Genomic DNA, 18,832 nt, shown 5'->3' on the forward strand with positions numbered 1-18,832 from the left:
ATCTAAAAATAGTGACAGTTTTACAGCTCCCTTTCCTAATTGGATGTCTTTTATTTATTTTCTTTTCTAATTGCTGTGGCTAAGACTTCCAATCCTATTTTGAATAAAAGTGGTTGGAGTGGGCATTGTTATCTTGTTCTAGATCTTAGAAGGAAAGCTGTTAGCTTTTCACCATTGGGTGTGATGTTAGCTGTGGGTTTGTCATACATGGCCTTTATTATGTTGAGGTACTTTCCCTCTACACTCACGTTGTTGTGAGTTTTTATCATAAATAAATGTTCAATTTTGTCAAATGCTTTTTATGCATCTATTGAGATGATCATATGATTTTTATCCTTCATTTTGTTAGTGTACCACATTGATTGATTTGCATATGTTGAACCATACTTGCATTCCTAGAATAAATCCCACTTGATCATGGTTTTTAATTCTTTTAACATATTGATGAATTCGGTTTCCTAATATTTTGTTGAAGGATTTTTGCATCTATGGTCATCATGGATGTGGGCCTATGATTTTCTTTTCTCATGGTGTTTTTTTGTGATTTTGGCATCAGGATAATTCTGGCCTCCTAAAATGGTTTGGAATTGGTCCCTCCTCTTCATTATTTTGGAATAAATTGAGAAGGGTAGGTATTAACTCTTCTTTAAATGTTTCTTAGAACTCACCTGTGCCTAAAGAGTTCTCACCTCATCACCTTTGCACTTTCAGTCCCCTTTGTCCCTCTCCTGGAGCACTCTTCCCTGCCACACCCCAAGGCTTGCTTCCACCTCCTGTTAGTAGAGATATTCACATCTCATGTAGGCTTTTCCAAGCCATGCTGTTGTAGCATTCCCCGCATTTCTTTGATATTTTTGTTTTTTTCCTTTTTTATTATTTGATTCCTAGAATTTCTAAATAGAATACATTTTGTAAAATATTCCTTAAGTGATGAGGTACGTAAGGAAAATGCACATATCATAAGTCATCAAGCAAAAGTTTCAAAATTAGCTAATAAATTGTTGTGAAATGAACATACCAATGTCCTCTCTATCCAGAAATCAATATAGGATTCCACAAGCTGCATAGAAGCACCCCATTTTCCTGGCCCCTTTCACGACTCCCTTTCCCGAATTACCTACTATCTTGATTTTAAATATCATCGTTTAGTTTTTGTTTTGTACTAATTGAAATGTTAGCATGTATTTGTTTTTGTGTTTTCTGTAGCAGTTCTTGGTAAATTACTTTTTTGTGTTGTATTTTATTGAATGATGATATCACAGATTATCTCTTCATTTATTGATCGATGGACATTTGAGTTATTAATATTTTATTAACCATTACCACTAGTGAAGTTATAAACATGCTTGGTATAGGTCTTTTGGTTTACATATTCATGCATTTCTGTTGCGTATATACCTAGCAGTGGATTTTATGGGAAGAAATTGCATTTATGGTTATGATTTATTTGTTGAGTCCATTATTTAGAAATGTATTGCTTAAAATTCAAAATTTAGAGGTTTTTTAGTTATCTTGTATTTGATCATTTCTAACTTAATTCTAGTCTCACCAGACAATATACTCCCTATGATATGAAAATTTTCAATTACTGCATTTTGGTGTATGCCACAGCACATATAGTCAATTTAATTAATAATTCTATATACTCTTGAAAAATGTGTTTTCCTCGTTGTCATATAAATAAGATAGGTTATTTTTTTATAATTTATTTATTTATTTTTAAAATTTTTTTAAATTGCAGTAACATTGGTATGTAACATTGAATAAATTTCAGGCATACATCGTTGTACTTCTATTTCTGCATTGACTAGAACATGTTCACCACCCAAATGCTAATTACAATCCATCACCACACACATGTGCCTAACCATCCCTTTGGCCGTCCTCCCTCTCCTCCTCCCCTCTGGTAACCAACAATCCAATTTCTGTCTCTATGTGTTTGTTTGTTGTTGTTTTTATCTTCTACTTATGAGTGAGATCATATGGTATTTGGCCTTCTCCCTCTGACTTATTTCGCTTAGCATAATACCCTCAAGGTTATATTTTTAAAATGTTTTCTTCAAATCTTTTTTGTACCAATTCATTATTTTCTCATCTTTTTCTATATTATTGAGAAAATTCTTTAAAAATGTCCTATTATGACTAAAGATTTGTATATTTTGTTTTTTCTTTTTGTCTACTTTTACTTTATTTGAAGGATTTATTTGTAGATGCCACCAATGAATAATTTGTATTGTTTAGAATGATTAGCCTATGTGTATTATGAAGTATTTATCTTTGTATTGTTTAGAATGATTAGCTTATTTTGTATTATGAAGTATTTATTTTTAGTAGTGCTTCTGGTCTACTGTGTCTGATATTAGTATAGGTGCAGCATCTTTCTGTGGTTACTATTGAAATAGAATTTTTTCTTCATTTGTACTTACAGTCTTCTTGTACACTTCTATGTAACCATGTTTTGTAAACAATATACATAGTTTTTGAAATCTAGTCTGACTATCTTTGTGTTTAATCAATTTAGTCTGTTTAGCTTTACTGTCAGTATGGACATCTTTATGTTTGCATCTACTACATTACCCTGTATTTTCTTTTCCATTTGTTAACTTGCTTTGTGTCTTTTTCTTTTCTTACTTGCCTCCTTTAAAAGTGTTTTTTTTTTTGTTTCTGAGGAATATCAGCCCCGAGCTAACATCCGATGCCAATCCTCCTCTTTTTGCTGTGGAAGATTGGCCCGGGGCTAACACCGTGCCCATCTTCCTCTACTTTATATGGGACACTGCCACAGCATGGCTTGACAAGTGGTGGGTTGGTGCGCGCCCCGCATCCGAACCTGGGAACCTATGGACAGCTGATGCAGAGCGCGCGCACTTAACTGCTGCGCCACTGGGCTGGCCCTAAAAGTATGTTTTAAATTCAATTGTACTACTGTTTTCTTCTTACTAATACATTTTTAAAGTATTCTTAGGTGATATCCTCTAATATAATAATACTGCTGTTAATAGTAATAAATACTGAATTGATGTTCATGTGTTAGGCACTTCAAATTCACCGTTATTTTTCTTTGGAATATGAAAAAATTTAACTATTAAAGATTTATTTTATCAAAATTAAAAAGTTTTTAGTTTGAAAGGACACCAATCAGAGAGTGAGAAATCAACCACCCAGAATGGGAGAAAATATTTGCAAATTAAATATCTGATAAAGTATTTGTATTTATAGTATATAAAAAATTCTTACAATCCGATAATAAGAAGACAAATAACCCAATTAAAACTTGGTGAAGTACTGAAATAGACATTTCCCCAAGTAAGATAGATGAATGACCAAGAAGCATGAGGATAGATGCTCAACATCTTTGGCTATGTGGAAAATACTAATCAAGACCACAAGAAGAGACCACTTTACAAAGACGATGATAACAAGTGTTCGCAATAATGTGGAGACTTGGAACCCTCATACAATGCTGGTGGGAGTGTAAAATGGTGCAGCCTCTTTGGACATCTGTTTGGCAGTTCATCAGAAAGTTACCACATGACCGAGTATCCACTTGTAGAAACTACCCAAAACAAATGAAAACATATGTTCATACAAAAACATAATAGCAATCTTCATAATAGCCAAACATGGAAACAACCAAAATATCTATGAAATGATGAATGGATAAATAGTATGTGCTATATTCATATCATAGAATATTATTCTGCAATAGAAAGCTGCAACAAGGAAGAAACTCAAAAATATTACACTATGTGAAAGAAACCAGTTGCAAAAGGCCATATATTACATGATTCTGTTTATTATATGATTCCATTTATGTGAAATGTTCAGAAAGGCTAATCTATAGAGACAGAAAGTTGATTAACAGTTCCTAGGGCACTGAGGAATGGAAAGTGATGTCTAAGGCATGTCAAGTTTCTTTTTACAGTGATGACTATGTCCTAAATTTATATTATGTTGATGATTTTATGTGTCTATAAATATACTACATATATTTCAATTTTATACTTTAATCAGGTTAATTTTATGGTATGTAAATTATATTTAATTATAAAATATATTAAAATAATCATAATAATAAAATCAATTTTGAAAAAAAGATATTTGTAGTTCTAGAAATTTTAGGTACTGAATTGATATATTTTATGATATTTCTTCTAGTTCATCACTCTTTCCTTCTATGGGTTCTACCATATTTTAAAAATATCTGATTTTTACAAATACTTTTAGAACTTAACCCTTTTTGTATTAAAATTGTTGCACTAGCTGTTTACTCATTAAATCAAAGGAGTTAAAGTGCACTTTGAAATAAATATGTGTTTAAAAATAAAAGTAGCCTTAAGAATGGTTAAATCTTGTTAATAATTTCAAAATTAGCTTCTTAAAAATGAGATTAAACTCATATTCATGGTTAACAAGAGAACATATCTGTTAATATTATCTATTGAAAAAAATTGTGATACTAACAAAGAGTCATTAATGACTGTCTTCAATGCATTGAGCAAATCTGTACTTGACATTGCGTTCAAGTCCAGTCTAACAGCTGCTCCCTTGGCCTTCATGTGAACAATGTTATTAGGTTTATCTGCAAAGGAATGACCACCATAGGGATCCCATGGTTGATTGCCTCATACTTGCTGTTGGTTCCGCCGTAAGTTATAAAGGCTTTAGTTTTTGGATGACCTGGGACTGGTTGAATTTCAACAAGTTATTAATTACGTCTGATAACAATCTGACAGTGCATCAATATAAGGCAATGCAAGAGGCAGGGCATTTAGATAAGAGATTAGTATACACTTGAATCTGCATTAAAATATCTTTATCATTCAGTTCTCAAAGGAATAAGTACCTCAGTCAGCAGGAGAGGTAAGTGAAGGCTACAGAGAAGATTGGTGTGTTTCTTTTGACTTGAAAAATGAATATAAGTTGCCAGGGAGACAAATTGTAAGAGATTATTCTGCATAAAAAAATAGTACGTGCAAAAAAAAAAAAAATAAGGGTGGGGCATGAGAGAACGTATTCTCCTAATGAAGTAGTGAGGTCACTGAGTCTAATAAGTAGTGTGTCAAGGTAGCAGGAAGCATTATGGTGATGGCACAGGAATCAGTGGAAGGAAAGACTACATTTTATCATGAATTGTATTATTACTTTTTGAAAAAGATTGTGGATTATTTTCCTATAGAAAATGGAGAGTCACCAGTAATAAAAGAGCAGATGCTATTTATCAGTGGCACATGGTACACCCCCACAGTGGAGGAAAGACTTGGTGTAAAGGTGATGCTGTCCCTGATATCAGTTTCTCTACGTTAAACCCAACACATATGGGGTTAAAACCAAAAGCACTCATCCCCTTTCTCTGCTTCTCTAAGTTACATTCACATGTAAATGTCATTTTTTTTTAACCTTCTTATCCCTGAATTTCACATGGCAAATGGAGGTTACAAATTGTTAAAGCCCAGGTGGCCTGCTGGGGCTCACACTGAAGTTTGGAAACAACGAGTCCTTTGAAGTTTTGTTACAGGGAAACTGATATCCATAAAATATCAAGAAGCTGAATCTTCCCCAACTTTTTGGCTTCCTAGGGCCAAAATTGACCATTCATCACGGAGGCAGACAACCAAGGACACCACTTGCAGTTTCCCTCATCTCAGCCATATGCAGGATGGTGCTAGGGCATCAACTTGCAAAGCCACAGCTCCCCCTTCCATATCTAAAACCTTGTAAACTTTGTAATCGTTAATTGGCAGCAGTTTCCTTCCTCTGCCCAGGGCCCAATTTTGGGTGGCGCTGGAAAATTGATCAATGGCACGGTGGACCCTCTACTGTAGGTAGAGATAACAGCTGACTTGGTGCCATAATGTCTGGGACCCTCATGGAATTGCCCACTGGATGTCTGAAAATACATTCCTTCCATTGGATTCCCCTTTAAAAAACCCTAGCTACTAACACTTCAGCAGGACAGTGGGTTTTGAGGCACTGTCCCCTCACAACCTTATTTTACCAGCAAAATTAAAAATTACTTTCTTTTCCTCAATCTCTTGTCATTGTGTTCATTGATTTGGCTACGGTGACAAGGTCCTGGTTTTTTTCAGCAACAAAGGGAGAATTAGGTGACAGAGGGACAACCCAGAAAGGTGTTGAAAAATGCTGTGTGAGAGGTGATTACACGTGAACTAAAGAGACTTTGATTCCATGAGGAGTATGACTGTGTATAATAAAATGCCAACTCTTATATCTTATCCTTTTCCCCTAAGACTGGGAAATAAATACAAGAAAATTATGTTTTATTTTGGATGTTTTCAATAATAAATAGTCAATAAATTTCTTTCCTGGTGAACTATTATCACACTTATTGGCTGTTCCTCCCATTTCAGTGTTGTTTTCTGGAGTTTTACCAAGAAGGCCATTCAAGGGGATCTACTTATAGACCTGAGGATTTGGCCCTAAGGTATCTGGTTTCTTGCTTTTAAATCTCCATCTAACCTGTTACAGTAAAGAAAATACCTTATTCCAAGAGTCAAACTTCTACAATAAAGCATGATAGAATCTAAATAGATTAAGAGTCATTTAGTTAAACCCCTGCCATATGACAAATGAGGACAAGAGATGTTAGATAATGAGAATCAATGAAACACTGATAGGAACACATATTATATGTACTTATTTTATACTGAATCAGGTGTGAATGCAATTGTATTCTTTCACACTTAGGAGTTAGACAATGGGACTATCAGTGACCAATTTAAGCATTTAAAAATTTTTAGGTAGTCATTATAATTCTAATGCAAAAAACAGTAACAAATTAGTAATGATCTGTATATTTAATTTCTTTTAAATATTTATTATACTAGCTCTCATTTTCCAGGTTTAATATGAACCTGTTTATTTAAATGATACAGGAAATGGTTGAGATACAACCTCTTATTTCATAAGTTATTTTATTACATTTACATGTTTGATTTAAAAATCAATGTAAGCGGCTATTTGTGAGAATTGAATAATTCTGATATTTAACAATTTGTTAATAATAATAAATAATTCCTGCTTAACAAGTGTGCTTATCTTCTATTAGATTACTAGTTATTAGTCACTACTTCCAAGAAAAATTTCAAGTGGTAATTTTTTACATGAATCCGGTATTTTCTTTAAAAGTAGAAAAGAAGAGCCCAGTGGCACATCATAAATAATGGTATAGCCATTAGAAAAGATTGAATATCATGATGATGCTAAATTTTATTCACCTGACAGTTAACACGTCAATGATGTGATACAATGCATTGACAGCATTGATTAATAGGGTTTCTTATAGCCAAGCCATTTCCAAGTGTAGGACCAAAATTAGGTACATATTTTGGAATTTCCAAGCAATCCTCATAAGGCAGATTTTAATTTGCAAGTGGTTAACATCTATTTACTATGTAAGTGTTAAAGTAAGTTCAGATTCTCAGAAAATTAGCATAGGTGATAAGGAGAAAGGTATATCAGTTAGGAAACTACAAAGTAGTTCACAAATACCCAGAGACTCCAAGTATGTTCTATATTAGAAATAATTTACTACTGTATTGTATGGAAAAGGGACATCTGAAAATTTTTATGCTAGGCTTGGTTATGGTTGACTCCTTTTTATATTTCTTTCTCCTTCTTCAATCCAGAGGAGGTATTATCTGATTGATTAGACCAGAGTCCTTTCAGGACCACATTTTATGAAGCACGGGGTCACCTTAAGGGCTAGACCCACCTCCACCCTTTGGCTTATGTTTTCCTGCTTCAGAGTTTAGCAGGGCCCAGTTCAAAGGGCAGTTTTTTCTCTTTCTTCTTTTTCATGCCAGTTTTTTTCTTTCTCTAAATCATCATGGCTGGATAAGTAACTGGATGCAACTTGGTGTGCCCTGGCCATCTTTTTTCCGAATAGCGCCCTGAAAAGCACATTGACTAGGCCTATTACAAAATTGAGGGGAAGTAAAAGAGGCCTGGATTATCTGGCAAGCCTAAACTTCAGGATGACTTTCAGACTGTTTTCAATCCCTGCTGAATGTTACTGTTAAAATTTAACCACTTTCTGAGTAAATCTGTAGTGTGTAGAGTGCCCTCAGGAATCCTGCAAGGAGAGAGGGCAAAGGACAGGGCAGAATTTGGTGATGTCTGTACCTGCCCACGATATCATTATAATACCAATACTTCACACTACACCTCTTAAATATATTTCTTTTTGATCACAAAGTTAATGTCAAAGTTATTGTCAGTCAAAGACACCATCTACATTACTTTAGCACCTGCCTTGTATATTTTGGTTTTTAAACTAATCTCTGAGATAAATTAGATCTATATCATAATACAGTGCAGTATTCTTTCATGCAGAAAATTTCAATATCAGACTCTTTTAAAAATTTGACAGACACATTAAATAGTTGCCCATTATGAGCTACTACATCTTACCTCTTGTGGAAACTGTGCAAGGGCTGATGCAATCACATTGGCCTTTTCTTCTGTCATGTTCCGAACACTGACCCCAGAGTAAACACCGCAATATCCTTTTCTCCAAAGCTCAGGAAAACTGCTCCATTTCCTGTGGAAACAGTATTTGCTCCATCAGAAAAGCACAACAGCATAGCAAACAGTATTGAAAGCGTTAGTACAAATGACTATAGAGAGGAAATTTTGTATTATGGGGAATCATTAAAGTAGTGCCTGTTTTTTATTTTTAATTGTGGTAAAATACACATGACGTAAAATTTACCACACTAACCAATCCTGACTGTATGGTTCAGTAGTGTTAAGTTTATTCACTTTGTTGTGTCACTGATCTCAGGAAATTTTTCTTCTTGGAAAACTGGGAACATATCCATTATACAATAATTCTCCATTTCCCTCCTCACCAGCCCTGGCAACCATCATTCTGCTTTCTGTTTCTATGAATTTGACTAGTCTAGATACCTCATATAACTGGAATCATACAGTACTTGTCTTTTTGTGAGTGGCCTATTTCGCTTATCATAACATTCTTAGTGTTCAGCCATGTGGGAGCAAGTGTTAGAATTTCCTTCACTTTTAACGCTAATATTCCATTGTGTGTGAATACCACATTTTGTTTTTTTATTCATTCGCCTATGGACACTTGTTTTGCTTCCGTGTTTTGGCTCTTGTCAATAGTGCTGCTATGAAGATGGGTGTGCAAATATGTCATGTGGATGCTAATATCCATTCTTTTGGATATATGCCCAGAAAAGGAACGGCTGGACCAAATGGTAATTCATTTTTAATTTTGTAAGGAACCTCCATTTCTTTTACATTAGTGGCTCTTTATAACAGATGTAATCCCTCATTTCCTTTGCTAGTATACAAATGGTATGAGATTGATTTCCTTTATTATTTATATTTGTGCAAATATGTGAGTGTCTGTGTGTGTGTCATTGTGTGTACAAGCAAGAAATGAAATAGAGCCAGTACACAGTATTGAGGAGGAAAAGCTATCAGACAATATTATATCCAGACTCTGTATTTATAATGTCGTTAATTAAGGCATACCTTGGAGATCTTGCAGGCTCAGTTTCAGACCACTGCAATAAAGTGAATATTGCAATAAAGGGAGTCACACAAATTTTTTTAGTTTCCGAGAGCATATAAAAGTTATGTTTACACTATACTGTAGCCTATTAAGTGTACAATAGCATCATATCTAGAAAACAATGTACATACCTTAATTAAAAAGTACTTTATTGCTAAATATTGCTAATCATCCTCTGAGTCTTCAGGAAGTCATAACATGTTTGCCAGTGGAGAGTCTCGACTCGAAGTTGATGCCCTGACTGATCACGGTGATGGTTGATGAAGGTTAGGGTGGCTGTGGGAATTTCCTAAAGTAACACAACCGTGAGGATTGCTGCATTAATTGAGTCTTCCTTTCACGAATGATTTCTCTGTAGCATTTCTCTGTTTGATAGCATTTTACCCCTAGTAGAACTTCTTTCGAATTTGGAGTCAATCCTCTCAAACCCTGCCGCTGATTTATCAACTAAGTTTATGTAATATTCTAAATCCTGTGTTGTCATTTCAGCAATCTTCACAGCATCTTCATCAGGAGTAGATTCCATCTCAAGAAACCATTTTCTTTGCTTGTCCATAAAAAGCAACACTTTATCCATTAAAGTTTTACTACCAGATTGCAGCATTTCGGCCATATCTTCTGGCTCCACTTCTAATTTAGTTCTCTTACTATTTCCACCAAACCTCCAGTTGTGTCCTCCAATGAAGTCTTGAATCCCTCAGAGTCATCCAGGAAGGTTGGAATCAACTTCTTCCAAATTCCTGTTAATGTTGATATTTTGAGCTCTTCCGATGAATCATAAATGTTCTTAGCATCTAGAATGGTGAATCCTTTGCAGAAACTTTTCAATTTACTTTGCCAGATCCATCAGAGGAATCACTATCTATGGCAGCTATAGCTTTATAAAATGTATTTCTGAAATAGTAAGACTTGCCCATCCAAATAACTCCTTGTTCCACGGGCTGTAGAAGTGATGTTGTGTTAGCAGGCATGAAAAAAAACATTAATCTTGTTGTACATCTCCCTCACAGCTTTTGGGTGACCAGGTGCATTGACAACAAGCAGTAATATTTTGAAAGGAATCTTGTTTCTGAGCAGTAGATCTCAAAAGTGGTCTTAAAATATTCAGTAAACCATGTTGTAAACAGATTTATTGTTACCCAGGCTTTGTTGTTCCATCTATAAGGCACAGGCAGGGTAGCTTTAGCGTAATTCTTAAGGGCCCAAGGATTTTCAAAAGAGTAACGAGCATTGGCTTCAACTGAAAGTCACCAGCTACATTAACCCCTAACAAGAGAGTCAGCCTATTTTTTTTTTGCGGATAATTAGAAGAATTCATTGACCTCTAATCCATCAATGAACCAAACCTCTCTCTGAATGGTTCATAGAGCCCAGATAAACTTATCCTCTCTTAGGACTTAGAAATAATTTTGACAAATAAGAATTTAGACTTGTGTATGTAAATTAAAATTAACAATTCAGTGAGGGGTCAAAAAATTCCTATGAAATGTCAACAAAATATATTTATTCAAAACATAAATTGCCTTTTCAACATATAAAAGGAAATATAAAGCTTTGAAGCCAGACATTGACTTCTCCTTTATAGTTATGAAAGTCCTAGATGGCATCTTTTTCCAAAATAGAGATATTTCATCTACATGGAAAATTTGTTGTTTGATGTAGCCACTTTGTTAATTATCTCAGCTAGGTCTGAATAACTTGCTGCAGGATCTACATTAGCACTTGCTGCTTCACCTTGGACTTTTATGTTATAGAGATGACTTCTTTCCTTAAACCTTAAGAACTAACCCCTGCTAGCTTCAAATTTTTCTTCTGCAGTTTCCTCACCTTTCTCAGTCTTCGTAGAATTGAAGAAAGTCAGACCCTTGCTCTGGATTAGGTTTTGGCTTAAAGGAATGTTGTGGCTGGTTTGATTTTCTATCCAGACTACTAAAACTTTCCCATAGCAGCAATAAATCTGTTATGCTTTCTTATCATTCTTGTGTTCACTGGAGTAGCATTTCTAATTTCCTCCAAGAACTTTTCCTTTGCATTTACAACTTGGTTAACTCTTCATGCAAGAGGCCTAGCTTTCAACTTATCTCAGGTTTCAATATGCCTTCCTCATTAAAATTAATTATTTCTAGCACTAAATGAAATGAGTCAGGCAGAGAAAGCCAAATACTGTATGATTTTATTAGCATGTGGAAGATAAATGAACAAACAAACACACAGATACAGGCAACAGATTGGTGGTTACCTGAGGGGTAAGAGTTGGGGAAAGGCAAAAGGAACAAAGGGGCACATGTGTAGAGTGATGGATGACAACTAGACCTTGGTGATAAACACGATGCAGTCTATACAGAAGTCATAACATAATGACATACACTTGAAATTTCTATAATGTTGTAACCCAATGTTATTTCAATTAAAAAAAGATTATATCTGCAATGTGCAATGAAGCAATCGAAGAAAATGAGGTAGGCCTGGACTAATATGGATTCTTGGAAGGGGGCTGTACAGCAGGATCTTAACTAGTTTTTAATTCTTTACTATTAGAGTTCTACTAAAACATTAGTATTTGTTCCAGGCAGGTTTTCTGGATAATTATTTTTGTTTAGCCATTAGTATTTATTTCTCTGACTATGAGCAAAAAGAAAAAGTTTGTTATGATTGGAGTGACTTTATTTTTCTTTTTCTCTCAGTTTTGTAATAATTTATACATCACTTGAAGCTTTATGAGATGTTCCTAAGCTCTCTCCCTAAATCACTCTTTAAAGGCTGGAGGTTCAGTCACTATCATTCATGAGTCTGGTATTACTATTTGGAATTTCCATGAAATAACGCTAAGATCTTTATTTATAATCCAAAATTGTACTTGTCTAGTTACTTATTTGAGTGACCATATTTCTGGCTTATTTATGTATGACACCTTTTGTCTGAATTCATATTACAAAATTGATATCCCAGTAGAATGTGCTATTGTAACCGGCTGTGAGGGTCCCTCATCATCACCTCACTGAGTCCTCCAGGGAGCACCTGCCCCACAGTGGGAGAGGTACAGCAGGGCTTTCTGTAGTGGAGATCTGGTCACCCACTTGAGGGGCTCAGGTCAAATGCATAAAGTTTCTGATGAATTCGTGTTTGCCTGGAATTATTTTAGAATTATTCCCAGGTCCTTGACAATTTTAAAAAATATTATTGAGCAAGATAATTCCTCATTGCTCAATGTGCTCTTTCACCAAAAACAACAACAACAAGAAACAAATGTAGAGGAGCCAAAAGTTTCCTGGATATGATGCTAAAACCACATATCCAATTTTTTTTGGTCTTTCTATTTTAAAGTAATTTTCTTGTTCTAAATTCATTCATTTGTTCTTTTCTCTTTGGAAAATAATGACTTAATCCTTCCAATATAAATAGTATATTTTCTTATCCTAATCATTGTTGTAAAGCTTTTTCTCAAAGCTGTTTTTTACAGAATAAAGAAAAGTGGAATAAATTTTCAAATTTTACCTTAGAGACTTTACCTTGTCTAGAGCATTCTTTAAAAGTATAATTCCACTCTGATGACATTACTTTCATATGAAGGTCACTGTACATCCCTATGACTAACATTGTGCATCCTGGTAATCTGTGGGAGCCCGGTAACCTGTAGCAACATTTATATTTACCTGTGTTCAATGTTTTATCTCATTATCTCTCTTCCAATAGCCTTTTTCAACCATGCTGTGGAAGATGATTTCCTATAGAACTACAGTAATACAACCTCTCTTTGTAGGCCAGTCACTGAGTTGGACTGATCTTCTTCATTCATTGACATACTTAAGAAATAATACATTGAAAGAATGTTTGGAAAAGTATGAAAAAGAATCAAAAAGGAATTAAAATTCAGCTCTACTTTCCCTCCAGGTACATCTTTGGTGTGAATTTTTATGATTTTCTGCTCATCTTGATTATTTTCTCCATATAGTTTCATATGAGTGTATAGTGCAGTCACAGTCTATAAGCATTTTTCAGAATTTTGATGCAATTTGTCAAATGTCTTATTTATTAAAAGGAAAGTACAGAAATAATCTGTGATCCTAATAGTTAATGGAAAGCAAGTTGTTTGGGGAGCAATTTATATAATAGAGAGTAAGAACAAGCTTCATAATCATTGACGGATTCAAGTCTTATTTCTGCAACTTAGTAACAACAGCTGCCGTTACTAATTATCACGATTGTACTGCTATTTATCCTTCTCCATGTCCATCTTCTTCTCCTCCTCTTTTTTCACTCCTACGGACATGGCCACTTTCCCTTGCTGTAAAAGGGAACGTGTTCCAAGAATAGGTTTGGATTGACTAGAACTTTACTTATGTTACCTCAGGCTTTACCCTTGTGAAAGTTTTCATATGAGCCTCAATAATTTTAAATTGAAAGAGATATTGCATTAACCCTTGAAGAAGATCTAAGTGTTGCGTTGCTGCCAATCAAATGGCAGACAAAAAGAATCTCTTAATAGATCATTTAATAGCTCGTTAAAGGATGCCTGCTTTCTATTTATCTGTTAAAGGTATGATATCAACTTAAAACATACAGATTCTTTCTTTTTCTTATAAGGAATATCATGCTACATACTAACAGAATTATGTTGTAATTTTATACTGTGGGCAGTTTTCAGATCCAAGTGGTAGAAATTATTAGGTCTTTATTGAATATGCATAATTTATGGTCTTTAATATATATGCAGTGTACATTTTCTCTTTGATCATTTTGACAGGCAGCTATGATGTTGAGAACCATGTTCCCCAAGAGATCTTTACTGAGATATCATACAGGCTTGGTGTATGGCAGAACATACTTGCTCTAATAAGCAAATTCCTTTTATGCTTTAGATGTCCAACCCTGGATCTCAAGAGAAGAATTGTTTAAATGCTGTAGCAAAGATAAGTAAACATTGGGTTTGGCTGACAATAGTGTTTGGGTACACTTTCTTATTGTTGAGAAATGGTCTTCCCTTAATGCTACAATACTGATGAAGAGCTTCTAACCTTACAAAAAATTTTAGCCTTTCAATTTGCTCATGTGATTGCCAAATTATACATTTACTTTTAAGTACTGCACAAGATATGTGTTGCCTGTGACTTTGCTAGAAAATTCAATCTTGATCTATTGGAAAACAATTCTTATTAAATGAGAAATCATATCAAAATAAGCTGACACAGTAGTTATTAATATTCATAATAGTAGCAAAAATAACAATAGTGACAATACTTAATATTACCTCTGAATCACTGACTATGTGCCAGAGACATTTTAAGCATTTTGTATGTACTAAGTATTTTTTTTCCACTGAATGGAAATAGGAGGTTGAGATTATAAGAGTAGGCATAGTCATATCTTAAATTCTAGTTTTCCATCTTCTGTTGCCTGAACTCTTGCCAACAACCTCCTAAATGGTCCCCCTTTCTCCTCTTTCCCCTCTGCAGTCTAATTCAGTGACTGCACTTGAGTGTTTTTTAAAAAAAGATATCTGATCATATCTTTCCCTTTTCTCCTCTGATTGGCTTCCTAATGCCTTTACTCGATGCTTCAACATCCTTATAATTATTAGTCTCTAACTTCTCTAGCGTTATCCATCTCTTTCCTCAGTCTCTTCCCACTAGACTATACCTAGACTTCTTGAGAACTCTCATTATTACTCTCCCTGCTTTACCTTTCGCATCTTCCTCTCTCTCCAGCTCTTCCTCCTGTTACTGCACATCCTTCAGGTCTCACTTAATTATCAATGACTCTGAGATCCTGCAGGATGTTCTCTAGCATCGTGGTCTTTCCTTATTATAATACTTTTCATGCAATTTTTATTTCTTGTTTATATTATATCTTTCCAAGTTGAATGCTAGGTGTGTATGGGTGGAAATTGTTTCCATACTATTTCTCTGCATATCCAGTACTATCCCTGCACTATGCTAAGAATATTCTTTGAATGAATGACTGATACTTCCCTATGTGTTGAGTAATGAGGCCTTAATTTAACTGACCTTATTCACAAAGATATAATATTTTATCTTCCAGGTGTAATATTTATTCTGTAATTATAATGAAATTAAGACAATTGCCATGGTATTGAAATATTTAAGTTTCTACTTTGCAAGTTTCTTTACTCAGCTTCCCAAATCTCTCTCACTGTGATCAAATATGTTAAATAAAGAATGCATTTTCTTTTGAAAATGCCAATTAAACTAAGCAAAACAAACAGAAATAGGTTACCTGAGGCAGGGGTTGGCAGGTTTGCAGTGGATTCCTCCAAAAAATTCAAAATGTGGCAAGAATGGGCAAGGAAAATCAAAATCCCAATAGTTTTGAAAGAGCCACATTTCAGTTTTCCTCATTAACTCAGATAGTGTTGCAGGTCTTCCTGAAGGGAAAAAAACAAGTAAAGGTAGAGGATATGAGAATATTGTAAGATGAATATACCAGACAATTTTCTGAAAAGACCTTGGAAGGACGTAGCCAAAGATGTTTAAAGTGTCTGTGGTGTGAAAATATAATTTGTATACTTATATTTGTGTGTGTGTGTGTATATATATATATACACACATCATTTTTATAAATGTTATTCATATATATAGACAAAAGTGTAATAGAATTTTATCTTTAATGCCACCATAGGATATTCTGAATCATAAACAATTGTTAAAGCTAAGCCACTAAAGAGATAAACATGCATTTGTTTATTCTTTACAGCTACAAGAATAACAAATGCAAATGTAAACAATGATTTCAACTGTTCAATCAGTTAACCCTACCATACTCATGGAAATACCTTTTCCTAGAGCACTCAGTCTAGTTTCCACAGTTTAGCAAGCTGTTCAGTTGATTCTAGATTTTCTGAGAGTATGGCTGCTCTGGCATTTTGTTCATGTTAGGAGCTTAATAATATTTGTGTATTAAGTAAACGTATTTGCCAAAAACAACTGGAAAATTGTCGTAAAGCATGGAAATACATGTGCTCATCCTTGATTTTGTATCATTTTTATTCAATGGATGGACACAGTTTTCAAAAATATAGACTAATAATGTATATGATCACCCTTCAATAAGATTTTAGGCCTTTAAAACAGATGATTTGTAAGTACTTAGTGAAGGAATGTAATCATTAAGAACCCAAATTATAGATTCTTGTGTCTGGGATAGAGCCACTATATCTCTCAATTGTGAAGGAATCCTTCAGGTAATATGGCAAAATAGTTTAATTTTTAAATGAATCTAAAGTATACAAGAAGAAATAATTTCCTCAATGCTTCATAGACTGCTGTGCTAGATATATGTAATTCCTCAATCTACATGTCTGCTTTGATTAAGGTATTTAGAGAAATTTCTAATACCTTTTACCAAAAATGAAAAAAATATACAGTGTGTTTGATGTATATTATGAATAAACAGAGCACAGAGGATTTTTAAGGCAGGGAACCTACTCTGTAAGATACTATAATGGTGGGTAAAGGACATTATAAAATTGTCCAAACTCAGAGAATGTAGCCTCCCAAGAGTGAACTCTAAGGTAACTGTGGACTTTGGATGATAATTATGTGTCAGTGTATTGTCATCATTTGTAACAAATGTACTTCTGTGGTGGTGGATGTTAAGAATAGAGGAAGCAATGCATGTGAGGGAGCAGGGCACATATGGTAAATCACTACTTAGTGTTCCTGGGGACCTAAAACAACTCTATGAAATAAAGCCTATTACAAAGAAACAAATAATCAAGAATGGATATATGATTGCTTAAAGAATTCTTCATTGCTTTAATCTGTGGTTTTTGACTTCCTGGAGTGTCCTGTACTAGTAATGGACCACAGAGTTTTAAATGACCCAATAGTTTAAGCATTTCGGTACTATTTGTGAGAGTGACATATCATTATATTTTCATTTCATCATTTGACTTATCAAACACAATTAAACACCCACCTTCCAAGGCACTAGGAAAATTAAGACTTCGAGCTATTAAAAATATGAGTACCTAGTACTCCTGTGTAAAACTGACCCCACTTCTTCTCATTAACTGTTTGGAAATAAAAGTCAAAATAAAACACATATATCATATTTTTTACCCTCTCCAGGAATGTCATTTCATCACATAATTCTGACATGACAGCAGGTACATAGGACGGAGGGAATTGAAGTCCTCCACTATACTTTTCCATTTTATAGCCTGGAATGAAGTGGAGACTGTACACTAAAGGTATTTTCAGTAGCTCAGCCAGCAGCTCTCCACATGGTCTAACGGCATCTGTGCAAATGAGATCCAACCTTAACTCTTATAGTTTTAAATTTCTTGTTCAAAACCATTTCTTTACAGAGCTTTTCAATACAATCAGAATAGTCACTGAAGAGTTCTTGCACTAGTGAAAAATATACCCAAAATATATCTTTTGGCAGATCATATGTCCATTTGTTGATCAATTTCCTGAAAAAATCTCAAAATCATATTTTGTTATAGACATAGCATAAATGTCAAATTTAATACTAGATGGTTTATTGAGATCAACAAGAATGGAAACTGAAGATGTCAGAACAATCATTTTATGACCTCTCTGTACAAGTTCATGCAGGATTGTCTTCATATTGATCCAATGGCTATGTTCTGTGGGCCACACCAGCATCTTTTGACCACTCCCAGGGCTAAAGTAACAACTCAGCTGTAGCAGCAGAACTGAAATCCATTTCATAGACATCCTTTTGGAATGCAATGCTTTTTTTCAAACTGCTGTTCCCTTTTGCCATTTCCGTGTTCATATCCAAGGAGAAATCAATCAGAATGTTGAAATATAGCTCCTACACCTCAAAGTAAATACATTATACAAACAGTAAGAGTATTTTTATGGTAAGTGGAAAAAGCAAAAGGTAGGTGACCTCTAGCTTATACAAAAGTGTTTGATGTCATTTTTATTCAGCTAGTAGTCAGTGATCTTGCATGTGCAAGTTATCTGTTATGTAATGTATTTTAGAAGAGTATCAAGAACAGTGGCAATTGAGAAACGACTGTGCTTGCAGTCTCCTTAATTCAAGAAGTAAAGATAAGGCTATGATACGGTGAATCAGAATTTGTTGGATATGATGTTTAAAGAGATTTTTTAAATAAAAGCTTTATGGATATTGTGGATATGTATTTCACACAACATACAATAGCAAAATTTACAGTGTAGTATTTCATATTTCATAGTATGTTTACAAAATTCTGCAACCAGCATGATAATCAATTTAAGAGCATTTTTGTCATCCCAAAAATAACCCTTTACATTT

The 18,832-nt window shown here is 34.3% G+C and overlaps 1 pseudogene; it reads right to left on the reverse strand.

Moving 5' to 3' along the window:
• LOC131409245 (UDP-glucuronosyltransferase 2B31-like) overlaps positions 1-18,264 on the reverse strand; it is a 32,107-nt pseudogene extending 13,843 nt beyond the window's left edge.
• Between the last annotated feature and the right edge of the window lie 568 nt (positions 18,265-18,832).

The sequence above is a fragment of the Diceros bicornis genome, chromosome 8, assembly GCF_020826845.1.
Source record: "Diceros bicornis minor isolate mBicDic1 chromosome 8, mDicBic1.mat.cur, whole genome shotgun sequence".
Lineage (NCBI taxonomy): Eukaryota > Metazoa > Chordata > Mammalia > Perissodactyla > Rhinocerotidae > Diceros > Diceros bicornis.